Raw genomic sequence first — 15,126 nt, 5'->3', positions numbered from 1 at the left:
GAGAAAAAAATAATTTATCAAGACTTCTGTACATTTTCAGCATATTAATGATTAACTGCACATTTGAATCACGTTCCAATCATCTCTCACTGATCATTTTGCTGAATTCTCCAAATGACCGTTTTTGGGGGGTTTCTTGCATTGACGTCCTGCTGGCTCATCTCCCCGGCGTGCTCAGACTCAGCTGCTGCCCTCTTTATTCTGCCTCTCCCGTGAGTCAGGGGTGTGTTTGTGAAAGCAGCCCAGGGGGGGGACCACACGAGGAGAAGGAATCAAGGAAAACACGTCCGACAAACAACAAGCAGCAACACCGACGCCACCTTTCATCTGCCTCAGAGTTCGGAGGACGTCCCTGGAAGATATTCCCACTTCAAATCACATCAGCAAATATACGCAAAAACATATTAAAGATCACAAATAAAAAAGCAAAATAATTCAACATAACATTTTAGAAAATAACAGTACCTGGAAAAGGAAGGAATTATGGGACATCACTGATGGGAGGATGACTTCTAAATATAGAAAACGAGGAATCACAAGGTTAAAGCTCAAATGTTTTTGGCTTTTAAACATGTTTTTGTGGCATTTTTCTGATGATGGAGGACGTGTAGTGAGAAAATTAAGCTCAGGTGGGGATTTCTAATAGATGTGATGAAAAAATGCAGTTTGAAAACAGTTTACACACAGACAAACTCGCTAATCCGCTCCATTCTTATGCACTTGTACGACCAGACTGTTGAGTGTGTGAACAGAGAGCTCTCAGCAATGGTTAGTGGAAGGGGGCGGGGTTGCTCTGTGCCAAAAGTCCCGCCCACAACTCAGAGTTGAATTTCTAAGAAAGTACTGCCGCTCTGCAGAAGCTATGTCCGTGGTGACAAAGGGATGTGTTTGCTTTCTTCTGATTGGTCTATGTTGAGGACGACTTGTAAACCCACAAAGACAGAAATCTTATGTTTAAACTCAAGAACGCAGGAGCAAAGAAGTGAGGACTGTTTGATCCATGCGTGGAGATGTCTTATTTAGTTTTGAATAATGAATAATAGCGTAGAATTTTGGATAAAAACGACCTAATCCTAATTAAAAGATCACTAGGAACGCTTTGAAAATAGATCAAAAACTGATCAGAGTGAGACATCTGTCGAAATAACTTCCGGGTGGAAAAGAGAGACCGATTCTTATTTTGTTTCTGGAAACTAATTTCGTTTTACACATTTTTTTCTTTTTATTTTGTTTCGTTTTATTTTTTTTATTAGAATTTGTAAAATGTATCTTTTTTTCATTATTTGTTAAGATTTTTAAATCTTCTAAACTATTTTCAAAGTGTTTTTTTTTTCATCCATTTTGTTTCAAGAGAATCTGGTTACAGAGAAAAAAAATGGCGCCCGAAAATTGATAGCCAGAAGTCCCTCACCTGTCGGCGCCGGCCACAACAAAAATATCATTTTAAGCTTTTGACCTTTTTCCATTTTTTTCTCTCTTTCATTAACCATTTTTTCAGTTTTTTGCGGCATTTTTTTGCGATCAGCTGATTCAAGATAAAAACAGTTAATTCTCATTCTAAGGCGTAAAAGCTGATAGTTCTGAAAAGGTTTTAAAATATCAACAGTTTAGGACATTTTCGCTTACGCAACCCGCTAAAGTTATGCTGTAGATTGATTCTGATGTTGTCTTTTGTTTTGCCATTTTTAACCAAAATAAAAGAATCTGCTGCTTTCTGGAACATAATTTCTGTAGAGCGTCCCGAGTTTATTAGAAATTCGCCTCTGAATTGTGGGCGAAACTTTTAGTGCACTCATTTCCCATCATCCCTTTGCTTACACTCTCTCCTGCTAGCTTACAGCCCCTCACACGACATTGAGAGCTATCCAACCGTAAAGTTTAGATGTCAGCTCAAGTGAGGAAAAAATAAAGACGAAATATGATTAAAAAATACTTTTAGGTTTAGTTTGGTTTATCTATGTCCTCTATCATCAGAAAAATGTTAAAACATTTTCGTTGGAGTGGGTCTTTACTATGTTTTGCACTTCGGGGCCTCCGTAGAACACCCGGCAGCGATGACTCTTCCTATTGTTCGTCCTTCACAGAAATGAGTCGGAAGTCTTCACCCTCAAAGAATGTCCAAATGAGCTCAGCGCTCCCAAACCGCTCTGCTGAAAAACAGCCTCTGAAATGCTCCAAACCGGCTCAGACCGGCCGGATGGGAAGCGATGAGCAGTTTAAAGTTACAGTTTGAGTTGTTTGACAGTAAGCCAGACGGAGGATTTGGGACTTAATGCCGCTCTGTGATTGGTGGACCGGGTGAGGTCTCTGCTCCCTGCGGGGGCAAACTGTGGGTGGCGCAGAGATAAAACGCCATGTTTATGCTGCCTGTTTGTGGTCTGCATCCATGCAGGGGGGTCGTGTGTGCCGACCTTCTGTCTCTGATGTGTAGCTGGGGGGGTCTATAAAGATCGAGGCGCAAATTGATCGGAAATAACATTTTAAGCCCAAAAAAGTGAAAAAATGACATCGTTTTTGTAGAAGTTTGTCTTACTGGAGGTCCACGATTAAATACGGGGGGGTCCCGCCCCACCTGTCCCCCTGCCCCGAGCAGCCAGGGTCAGCCTCCAGAGAGGTGGTCCTGCCCGGCTCCATCCACGAGCCCACCCTATCAACGCTAAACAGTGTGAAACAACACATTAACTAGCGGCCTGTCCAAATGTCAGCCCGGACAAGTGCTGGCTTTAAAAACGACCGCCACACATCCAGCCGGCTCGCTGTGTGGTCTCCACGTGAACGCACGCCGCTGGACTTCTGACACACAAACGCCGCCGTCGTCCTAAACGCAGGAAGGATTCTGGAGGAGTCTCCTGATGTCACCTCCTTATCAGTGTTGCTGCAACTGTCATTTCTCTTTATTTTCTGGATATTTTTAATTAAAAAAATTCAGAAACAACATAAACTACAACGTACGGTTTAATATTCGGCTTTTGTTCCTGATTACATTTTATTTTAATCACTCGTTATAATTTGGCTTTTAAAAAACGTTTTATTTTACTGCAACTTTTAACATTAAAAGAGCCAATCAGGTCAATTTCTCACTGATCACAATCCAGTCGGAGCCACAACGTCTTACTTAGTAATACTGAAGTACTTATTGTATACATTAACATATTTTACATGAATATAACATATTCATAAAGAGACTTTTTTTTGAAAGATTAAAAAGTTTGTAACTTTTGACGAAAGTTCACATGAATACCTTTCAAAATAAAAGGCTCCCTGTAAGCTAGGGGGTCCCCATACAACGGCCTGCGGGCCGGATCTGGCCCTCTTCCACATTTGGCCCCGCCCCCCAAACTGTTTTGGTTAAATTAGAAATTTTGCCAGTTTTTTAGGCTAGCTGTTTTGGCTAATTTAGGCTTTTTTCAGTATTTTTGGCTAATTTGGAGTTCAGCGACATGTTAGCTGTTTTGGCTAACTTAGATATTTTTCCAGTTTTTTAAGGCTAATATGACATTTAGCTAATATTCCACCAACATGCTAGCTGTTTTGGCTAATTTAGGCTTTTTCATTTCTTTAGGCCAATTTGGAGTTTAGCTAATATTTCGGCTACCTCGTAGCTGTTTTGGCTAAATTAGACATTTTTCCAGTTTTTTAGGGGTAATTTGGCATTTAGCTAATGTTCCAGGAACATGCTAGCTTTTTTTGGCTAATTTAGGCTTTTTTTCATTCTTTAGGCTATTTTGAATTTGATCAAATATTTCAGCGACATGTTAGCTGTTTTGGCTAACTTAGATATTTTTCCAGTTTTTTAAGGCTAATATGACATTTAGCTAATATTCCACCAACATGCTAGTTGTTTTGGCTAATTTAGGCTTTTTCATTTTTTTTTTGGTTAATTTGGCATTTAGCTAATATTATATACAAGCTGTTTTGGCTAATTTAGGCCTTTTTCAGTATTTTAGGCCAATTTGGAGTTTAGCTAATATTTGGGCTACCTCTTAGCTGTTTTGGCTAAATTAGACATTTTTCCAGTTTTTTAGGGGTAATTTAGCATTTAGCTAATGTTCCAGGAACATGCTAGCTTTTTCGGCTAATTTAGGCTTTTTCATTTCTTTAGGCCAATTTGGAGTTTAGTTAATATTTCGGCTACCTCCTAGCTGTTTTGGCTAAATTAGACATTTTTCCATTTTTTAAAGCTAATTTGGCATTTAGCTAACGTTCCAGTAACATCCTAGCCTTTTTTTTGGCTAATTTAGGCTTTTTTTTTTCATTTTTTAGGCTATTTTGAATTTGATCTAATATTTCAGCTACATGCTAGCTGTTTTGGCTAATTTAGAATTTTTTGAGTTTTATCGGTTAATTTGGCAGTTCGCTAATATTTTAGCTAGCTATCAGCTTCATTGTTTTCAGCTATTAATTTGAGCATCTTTAACAGCAACAGGTCTAAAACTGTGTTCAAGTGATTTTTTTTTAATGAAAAATCTATGTAAACGAGCGTAAATGCACATTTGGGGGTTTTGCATTTACGGGTGGCTACGCACATTTTTAAGACTGTTTTCAGACTCTACGTACAAAACTTAAAAGTTAAACCAGGTTGAACTTTGACCAATCAGTGACACATCGATGAAATTTTTTGACAATTGATCATGGAAGAGGAATTAATGATTGCGGTTTGTGCCGGGCGGAATTACAGGACATCAAATCGTTCATAAATCAGAATTGAGCTTCGAAAGAAAAAACTTGGATTTAACAGATTTGCACCAAGGCTGTTCAAGCCCCTTCTTCTCAGTCTTTGTTCGCTTTTAATATTGAGGTTGTATTTGGGGGACCCTGGTGGGTGGACAGAGGAACCAGGGGAGGGAGGGCTGCTGGTTTTATGTTCTGTTTTTGTTTTTAAATGCATTTTTGATGGGCGCTTTAATGGTTTTTATGTAAAGTGCTTTGGGTTTCAAAAGAATGAAAATCACTAAATAAATAAAGTTTGATTTGATTGAAGAAGTCCCTCCCTGCTGGTCCAGTGTGAACACCATGGAAAGCAGGTAAGCTGTCTGTGTGTCTGTAGCATTAAAGCTAAAAGGAGGCAAATCCATTCAAAACCGTTAATTAAGTTAAACAAAAATATAATAAATTAATGGAATTTTTTAAAGTGAATTTTTGATGAGAAAAGTTTTATGTTTTTGGATATTTTGAGGCTTTTTTAAAAAATTTTTTATTTCGGCTTAAAAAAATAAAAAGCTGAAAGATTAAATTCTTTACTGCACTAGAAATTGTTAATAAGCTGCAAATATGTTATTTCCTGGTCCGATACAAACTTTATAAATGTTTCGGATCAACATTTTCACAGCAGTTGAATCCATTGTGGTCCATATTATTCCGAAAACGCCTAAAATTCCTCTGTTGTCATGGTTACCAGGACATGCGATTAGATAGGAGGACAGGCATCATTTAAAGATATAGAAAAATCACAGAGTTGGCAAAAATGAACGGAAATCTATTTTCAAAACATTGAATAAACGTTTTATAAGGTTGTATTAAAGCGTTTTCTTTATTTTTTCAATATTTTTACTTTTTTTTTGCATTTTGTGTCCAATAACGATTAAAAAAAAATATTTTTTGAATATATTTTATGTGAAAAGTTTGTATTGTGCAACAAATCTCCAGAGTTGGAGAAACTTTCAGTTTTACTTTGCATCAATTCAAACAGAAAGTCTCGACTTCTACCATAGTAGAGCCATTCTAGAAGAGAAAACTCTACGTCCAGATGCTGTGACTCGACTTCAAGACATTTCCTGGATGAATAAGAATGTTGAAATTCAAACTGAGGTTTTTGCTTTCATTTTGCCTCATTTTATGCACAAAGATGTAAAAAAAAAAAAAAAAAAAAAAGAGTTTATCTAAATTGTCAGTTTATGTTTCTTTTAATTGACATTCTCGTTAGATATAATCAGCTAGAGAAATAAATCATTGAGATTTTACTGATAGTAATAACTCATCCTTCGGTTCTGTGTTTTGTTGGTCTGAATGATCCGACTTGTGTTTTTGTGTTGCGTCATTCTAATTCTTCTCTCCCCCTGAGGTCAGTTTGCCTGTGTTGCCATGGAAACTTGACCATGATTACGGCAGATGAAGGCCTGCTGTGTACAATCATCCTCTTGGGTCGTACCAAGTCAAGGAAAGAGGAGGACGGAAAAAGTTGATGTATTTATTTATGATTTAAGACGAATATTGTTTTTTTATTTTATTTTGTTGTTTCTTTAATATGGTTTCCAGTTTGATTTATTATGATTATAAACACGTTTTTGTTTACTTCTTCATTTAGAGAAACGGTTTAGCCCAATGCTTTGTTGCCCACATGAACAGAAATGTTTTTTTTTTCTTGTTTTTGGTCTCTTTAATAAAGAAAAATGAACAAAAACTCAAATCTGAAAGCCTTTTCCTGACGTTTGTGCGCTCATCACTTCCATCCTGGATAAAGTAAGGACGTCACCTTTCTCTAATTATTTAACAATTAAAATCATCATTAAATATAAACGGAAAAGGCTTGATTCGTTGTTCATTGTTGCATAATTTTGTGTTTTCCAAAATAAAAGCTTTGGAAAAAAGATGATATTTTACTTAAACATGTGTTTTCATTCTTTTTAACTTGGTATGAAACTTTGTTAAATGTCTCTTAAAGGTGTAAAGCAAACTCTAATGTCCTGGACTTTTATTTTTTAAAGATGTGGGAAAGTAAAGACTTCCTGACAAATCTCTGAGACCAAGATAGGCTTCGCTTTAATCACCAATTATTGGAAGTGTGGCAGGTGTGTTCTTTAATTTATTTGATAAATTTGTATTTTCAATTTTTATTAATGCATCTAGTTGAATTTTAAAAACATATATATATATATATCCATGAATTTTGAGAAAATCATAAACATTTTTACTCTCTCACACATTTCCTCTAAATGCACGTTGTTTACTCTGATATTTACCTCTCGGTCTACAAACGTTTGCAGCAGATGCTTTTACTGACCCGGGTCTCGCACTGCAACCAGTACGGTCTGCAACGCTCCATATTCGATTTGCTGGACGCAGGAGTCGAGCTAGAGCACTTTTTTGTGAAAATAGGGCTGTCAACGATCTAAACTGGAAGTCATGTGAGTGAATGTAAAGATAATTTTTCAAAATAAAACCTATTTCCTGCTGTTTTCACTGTAAACATTTCATCATTGTGAACACAAACCCTGGTCTCCCCTACTTATAACACAATACGTGTAACACGGTTTAATATGTTCATGTAAGACGATAGAACAAGAGTATTATTAAAATTATTTGCTTACCCATTGTATAAAGACGAGTCACACAGAAATAGAAGTGTTGTGAATATAATTCAAAGTCACCATAGAATGAGGGTTTGTTTGTTAAACTGTACTTTCTATATAATTTCTATATTATCGCATGAATCTACATGAGTTCAGGGTCTCTTGAGGTCGGCAGCAGGACTGCAGCCCTCTGTAGCCAGAGTGAGTCATCTGGACCGCTCCACCGTCTGCATCGGAACTGGACCGGATGCGATGAGAGCCCGGAATGAGTCTGGTTCTGTTTGCGTAGAACAGCATAGATCGACTACCGCAGGATGTATCAGATTGGGGCAAGATGGAGAGTCACCAAGGCATTGAAATCTAGAGAAAGGGTCATGGATCGGGGAGGAATGCAGGTTTCCATGACAACGGGGTCTGCTCATCGCACTTTCAGCGGATTGTTTTGGTTCGGTCGAGGGAGTGTAGAAGAGAAATGATTACCTTTTCGGGTGTTAGCGTTAGCATTTTTCTCTTAAATATATATATAAATTTAGCTGAAAATTGCATTTCAGAGTATTTTTTAATTCAAATTGTCATGAATCTGGAGCCAAAAAAAAAGTGTTTGAAAAGGATTGTATTTGTCACCTACAATATATATGGGCGGGGCTACAAGCTCTTTGCTCCGCCGCATTCTGATACATCCGCTTGCAGACAAATAGATCCATGAGCGTCTTTGTTTTGTCTAATATGGCATCTGGCTCTAACTTGTACGGCTTGAAAGTTTTGAAATTTCTCACCATTTTTGTTAGGTTGGAGGTGTGAGGGGCTATAAGCTAGCAAGAGCGTGTGTAAACAGAGAACTCTCAATGGCCAAAACTCAGAGGTGAATTTCTACTGAATTCCTGCCACTCTGCAGAAAGTATTTTGATTTTGGCTAAAAACTGCATAATCATAATTAAAAGATCTTAAGGAACACTTGTAAAAAAAGATCAAAAGACCGTCAGAGTGCACTTCAAATAACTAAAATGTCTATTCTACCACGAGAAAATGTCAAATTTATGCCAAAACTCTGCATTTTTGGCATCACAAGTTCTATTCTGCTGGGGATTATCATCGCGACACTTTGGTGGTATCGTGCAACCCAAACCCTCACTACTGTTCCACACATAAATCTCTCAGAGCGTGACTAACCGGCGGGTAACAGGAGCCGGGGGCTGGCGGTCCCTGCGGACCCCGGGCCGGCATGTCAGTGTTTCAGAGCGCTCTGCGGTAAGAAACGGCTCCAGAACTTCCCTGGGACCCTGGAGACCCTGTGAAACCAAACAGTGAGGTCAGCTCTGGACTCCCGTCTCACTGTCGGGATTAGAGAGCTGGGAACACGGAGACTGAACTTGGATTAAGTCATTAAGGGGAACCGTTCCCCTAAAACCCCAGCCAGGGACTTTCTCTGGAAAAAAACGATCTCTTCTCACAGCAATTAAAGCTTCCCGACCTCTCGTTCATTTCTGTAGCATTTTCTGCTTCAATATTTCCTTTATACCTTCTGATAAAACGAAGCCTTCCATCAACGTCTCCCAGCATGCACCTGCACACAGTGAAACTGAATCTGCAATAACTTCCACAACAGTAATGCAAGCGCTTTTATTGTATCAAACAGGTGGGGATGATCTCCAGGGCTGGTGAAATGCGTGGCATTGGCCGCGCTCTGCAACATGTGGCTGCACGTGTGTGCATGCACGCTGATCCTCGGGCCTTTGCATGCTTTAATGCATTAGCCGCCACTACGCCGAGCAGCAGCGGCGGCGTTTGTTATGCAAATACACGCTCACGCTTCACCTGGATGTGCAACCTTGAACGCTCAGTTACACGCCGGGGTGTTTGGACAGTAACGCTAGAGTCCGTTTGGGCGTGGAGAGCCAAACCTGTTGAGAATAATTCATGCGAGTGTCAAATGTGAGAATGTGGGGATTCTCTTACATTTCGGGGCCACACACACATGTGGATGGGCACCATTTGTCAACATTACGGGGATCAATTGTAAATCCTGTTTCATTTATTGCTTTCAGCCGAGTCAGAAAACCGTAAATAATGAAGCCAAAGGAGTAGTTAGTTATCGGGGTTCATTTATTTTGGATGTTTTGTCCCAGATAAGATCAGAATCAGTTTAGTAAAACTTTTGTGGTTTAGGTTTAAATAGAACAATTTGATAAAATATCTGTTAAAATGTAAAACATTCATGTTTAAAGGCCATCTCCGATCAGCTGAGAGCTCTCCGTTCACACTCCCCCAAACTAACAGCAAAACTGGCGAGAAATATTGGAGCTATAATAGCCGGATACCAGCTCAGAAAAAGAAAATGAAGATCTATTTGTGAGGGGTGGGCATATTGATAGTATCGATATCAATACTATGGAGGTGGAGAACTGATACTTGAGTGATGATATCAATACTTTTGATGCTTTCATCACAGTTTTTCTTTAATATGTACGGTAAAGAGCTTGAATTGAATGTGATAACTTCATATTAAATTAAATTAAAAGAGCTAACAGGTCTATTTGTTATTATGAGTAATATTTGAATTATTTACAAGTTTCGTGACTGACTTCCTAAGTTTTAAATATATCTGTATAGATTTATATTTCTGTTTTTTGTCTTGTTTTGAATCATTTTTGTTTTGATTACTTGAAATAGACCAAATTCAATATTGGAATCTATACTATACTATACCATAGTATACTATACTATACTATACTGTACCATAATATCCTATACTGTACTATACAATACCATACCGCACTATACTATACTGTACTATACTATACCATACTATACTATACTGTACTATACTATGCAATATTATACTATACTATGCAATACTATACTATACTATACTGTACCATACTATCCTATACTGTACTATACAATACCATACCGTACTATCCTATACCGTACTATCCTATACCGTACTATACTATACTGTACTATACTATACCATACTATGCTATACTATACCCTATTATGGTGTTCTGTGCTATACTATAGTGTACTGCACTGTACTCTACCATGTACTATACTGTACTATAATGTAGTATAATATGCTATACTTTACTATACTATACTGAGCTGTACCATGCCATACTATACTGTACTATACATTATGCTATACTACACTATGCTGTACTATGCTATATTTTACTACACTATACTATACTATGCAATACTATACTATACTGCACCATGCTATCCTATGCTGTACTATACTGTACTATACTATACCATACTGTGCAATACTATACTACACTGCACCATACTATCCTATACTGTACTACACTATAACGTACTATGCTATACTGCACTATACCATACCGTGCAATACTATACTATACTGTACCATACTATCCTATACTGTACTATACTATACTATACCGTACTATGCTATACTATGCTATACAATACCATACTATCCTATACTGTACTATACTATACAATACCGTACTATGCTATACTGTACTATACTATATTGCACTGCATTATACACTACCATATACTATACTGTACTATAATGCAGTAGACTATGCTATACTTTACTGTACTATACTGCACTATACCATGTCATATTATACTGTACTATACATTATGCTATACTACACTATGCTGTACTATGCTATATTTTACTACACTATACTGTACTATGCACTATACTATACTATACTGTACTATGCTAAGCTATACAATACTGTACCATGCAAAACTATACTATATTCTAATATACTATGCTGTACTATCATAGACTTTATGCTATACTATACTGTGCTATACTATACTAAACACTATACTAAGCTTTCATGTACTGTACTATACACTATGCTATACTGTACTTTACTGTCATTCCTCATTTATTATAAATGATTGTGACTGACAAACGGACCAGTGAGTTAATCTTTTTACTGATTTATATTTCTGTTATTGTTAATTTATCTTTTTTTTTCCATACAAGGAACTGCAGCTCGTTTTAAAGCAGGCCAGAGTTTCTCTCAGAAGTGAGTCTGCTCTCATCTGCTATCATGTGTCCGTTTTGCTTTGACCCTTTAAACCAAATCTAAAGAAGATGGACCCCCATATTAAAACAGGGCTTAGCGGTGCCCCTCTCTTCACTCGTCAACGCAGACATTTATCAATATCCTGTTAAGTTTCTCTTGGAGCCGAGCACATCACCCCCTAAAAAAAAGTCCTCTGTTTTTGTTATTCCGCGCTCTAATTTTCCTTGTAACCAAACACGCTTTGTTCTGGGCTCAGAAAGGTCATAAAAAAAGAGGCTAATGTTGGTGGTTCGTTGTTGCCACGGTAACAGTCACTGATAATTGGATTTATTCCGTGCTGTCGTCGACTTTGTCCTCGACTCGATGCTCTGCGGTGTCATCGGATTTCACCCAAACTTTCTCCAAATCGAAACGTTTTTTTTCCCGTAATCCAACGAAACCATTGAGTTGTCATTTTTGTAACGGAGAGACTCAGACAGACGGGGCAGCGAGGTCGACCGTCCAGACGAGGGGTCTCCTGGTGACGGGTCAAGGCCAGCGGCCTCTTTAATTCCCCCGTCATTCCGCTCCAAACGCAGACCGGGCGGCCGGAGGCTAATCCGTCACTCTCCCGAACGAGGACAGAATCAATCAGGACGGGACTTCGGATCAGGCCCAGCTAAATCAGCGCTGCATGTCAGGTGATGAGCTGCAGAGGGTCACTCTGTGCTCATTACAACGGCGTCCCGATGGTGAAACCGGAAGATGAACAGCTGTGAAACCCCCCTCGTCATAGGTGTTTTCAGAAAAACCAAACACTCGTATTATTATTCTTTGCTTCCATTTGCGGGAACAACCCCCTAAGCCGGTCCATCACTACCAGTCCATTTGCTGGGGGGTATTGATGCGGCCCGACCGGCGTGCAACACTCTCATAATGTAACGCTCTGAGGTCAAATGGAGTTGGCTGGCAAGCGGACAAGTTCTGGCGAGCTCTCTCCCTCGCTAATTGATGCACTTCAGCCGCTGCGCCTTTGAACAGAATCTCTGCGTCGCACAGCGGAGACGAGGCAGATGCCATCGGTGTCCCCCCGCCCCCTTTTAGCCTTTGAAACTCAACCCCCCAGACCAAAGCACGGCTCAGGGCACGAGTGAGAGGACCCGTCTGTTAGCTTAGCTCCTAAGACGGCTTCTCTTTGCTTTGTTTGACCACCGGCGAGTCTCGGCTGAGGGTTGAGGGAGGGAGGGGTTCAGACCTTAAAGATTTTGCCGATAGAGGTTGCAGATTCAGAACTTTAACTTTGTCCTATCTTCTTCTGGATATTCTTTACTTTTATGAATACAAACAGACTGAGAAACGTTCATTTTTAATCACAGCTGTCACATAAAATGAGATAGTCTGTAAAGTCCCACTCCAACAATATTTTTCCTTTTGTAAAATTGTTTCCAGTAATTTTTTAATCGTACATTTTTTTTACCAAAATCAAAAAGTCTTTGTCCTTTTTTAAGACATTTTCTGAATAGTGGCCGTTAATAGAAATGCAATTCTGAGTTGTTGGTGGGACTGTTGACACAAAGCAACCTGCCCCTCCTCATTGCTAAAAGCTCTGTTTGTGCTCTCAAACTTATAGCCCCAACCTAACCCAGCTAGCAAAGCCAAGTTGGCCCTACTGTATACAGTTTAAGAGTGGGCAAAAAATGTGGGCCCCGATTGGGTTTGTCCACACTTTTTGTGGTGGCCCCACCTGTGTTTGGCAACATTTGCTTAAGTAGACACTTAGTGGGTTAGCTCGGTAGGCTAGCTAGCGCCTGCCTACAGCAGAGCTCGCTTGCTCAATACAGCAGAGCTCACCAGCTCAATATAGTAGAGCTTGCTTACTTGCTACAGAGGATCTTGCTAGCATGCTACATTGGACCTTGCTACCTCAATATAGCAGAGCTTGCTAGCTCCATACAGCAGAACTCGCTTGCTTGCTACAGAGGAGCTCGCTAGCATGCTACATTGAACCCTGCTAGCTCAATCCAGAGGAATTTACTGGCATACTACAGAGAAACTTGCTAGCTCGCTACAGCATAGATCGATAGCATGGTATAGTGGAGCTCACTAGCATGTTGCACTGCAGCTTGCTTTAGCGGAGCTTGCTAGCATGCTACATATGACCTCACTACCTCAATATAGCAGAGCTTGATAGCTAAATACAGCAGAACTTGCTTGCTTGCTACAGAGGACCTTGCTAACATGCTACATTGGACCCCGCTAGCTCAATGCAGAGGAGTTCACGGGCATACTACAGAGGAGCTTGCTAGCTCGGAACAGTGTAGCTCGATAGCATGTTATAGTGGCGCTCGCTAGCATGTCACAGTGGAGGTTGCTTTAGTCGAGCTTGCTAGCATGCTACATTGGACCTTGCTACCTCAATATAGCCGAACTTGCTAGCTCAATACAGCAGAGGTCGCTTGCTTGCTACAGAGGAGCTCACTAGCATGCTACATCGAACTCCGCTAGCTCAATACAGAGGAGCTCACTGGCATACTACTTCGGAGTTTGTTAGCTCGCTACACCGTAGCTTGATAGCATGCTATAGTGGAGCTCGCTAGGATGTCACAGTGGAGTTTGCTTAAGCGGAGCTTGCTTACATGCTACAGTTGTGCACGCTAGTGTGCTACAGAAGAGCTCACTAGCATGCTACGGTGTCCACCGGGTGGCTGGCTAGCATAGCGAGCTAACCCACTGTCCCTACTTAGGTCAATGTGGGCAAACACAGGTGGGGCCCACATTTTCTGCCCACTTTTAAAACATATGGGGCCCACTTGGCCATGTTGGCTAGGCATTAGCAGTGCAAAAATAATGATGAGCAATACTGGATCAATCCAGTTGTACAGTTTTGAGCCAGAGTTCGCCACAGAACGAGTGTTGAACGCTCATTATGTCTCACACACAGGGGGAGGGGAGACTTTGCGTCATTAGTCTGAGACTTTTCCAGCTTGTGTGGCCACCTTAAGGGACGTTGTGTATTTGATAAATGTATCACAAAGTATTCCCGAGGTTGGTGGAGGTGGCACACACTTTTGACAAACAGGTGATGCTGTTGTACGGTGCCCTGAAGCCGCACTCTACTTGCTAGTAAGGTGTTAGTACTGCCTCGTTAATGACTCAAATGCAGCGCATATGGGGTGTGCAAGTGATGCATGAACTACACTGGTTGTCCAATTTCCTCATTCCTAATTAGATCTTGAACGGCACTAATGGTTTCCTTGCACCATTTACTGAATTTGGGAGAATTAAAGCAATGAAAAATCAAAGAAAAAGCCAGAGTCTCATCTACTTCCCCCATGCTTACCCTTGTGTTGCTTAAGTGTTCACCACAACCTGCTTCTTGCAGTATGTCTGTAAAAAAGAAAAAAAGTGTGCTTAATCATTTTTGCTCAACGGCTGAATAGTCTACAACCTTGAGATTTCCTGCAGGGCATCTGCCTACCCTGAATAGGTTTGCCATTTTTCAGCCCATATCTACCTGTTGATATGGGCTGATGTTGACCTTTCTACTCTGAAATCTTTTTACATAAATATATGATGAATTAGTGGGCTGGTGAGCAGTCCGTTGGTTTGACCTGTGTGTTATTTTCATTTGTTGCACTTAAATCGTTGTCATTTTGTCTCTAATGCACTTGTCTGAGGGGCAAAGCGTCAAAATTGTCTGTTTTGCTTATTTACATCCTTCCTCCCACAAAGTCCTCAGTCTTTAAAAACAGGCTGGAATCATGGACTACATGAGAACGAGGTTGAGTGAAAAGACCTTTTTCCCCATCTCCAACCAAATGAAGTAGATTCCATTGCAA

Source organism: Oryzias melastigma, linkage group LG23, assembly GCF_002922805.2.
Source record: "Oryzias melastigma strain HK-1 linkage group LG23, ASM292280v2, whole genome shotgun sequence".
Taxonomy (NCBI): domain Eukaryota; kingdom Metazoa; phylum Chordata; class Actinopteri; order Beloniformes; family Adrianichthyidae; genus Oryzias; species Oryzias melastigma.
This window is presented reverse-complemented; position numbering follows the sequence as displayed.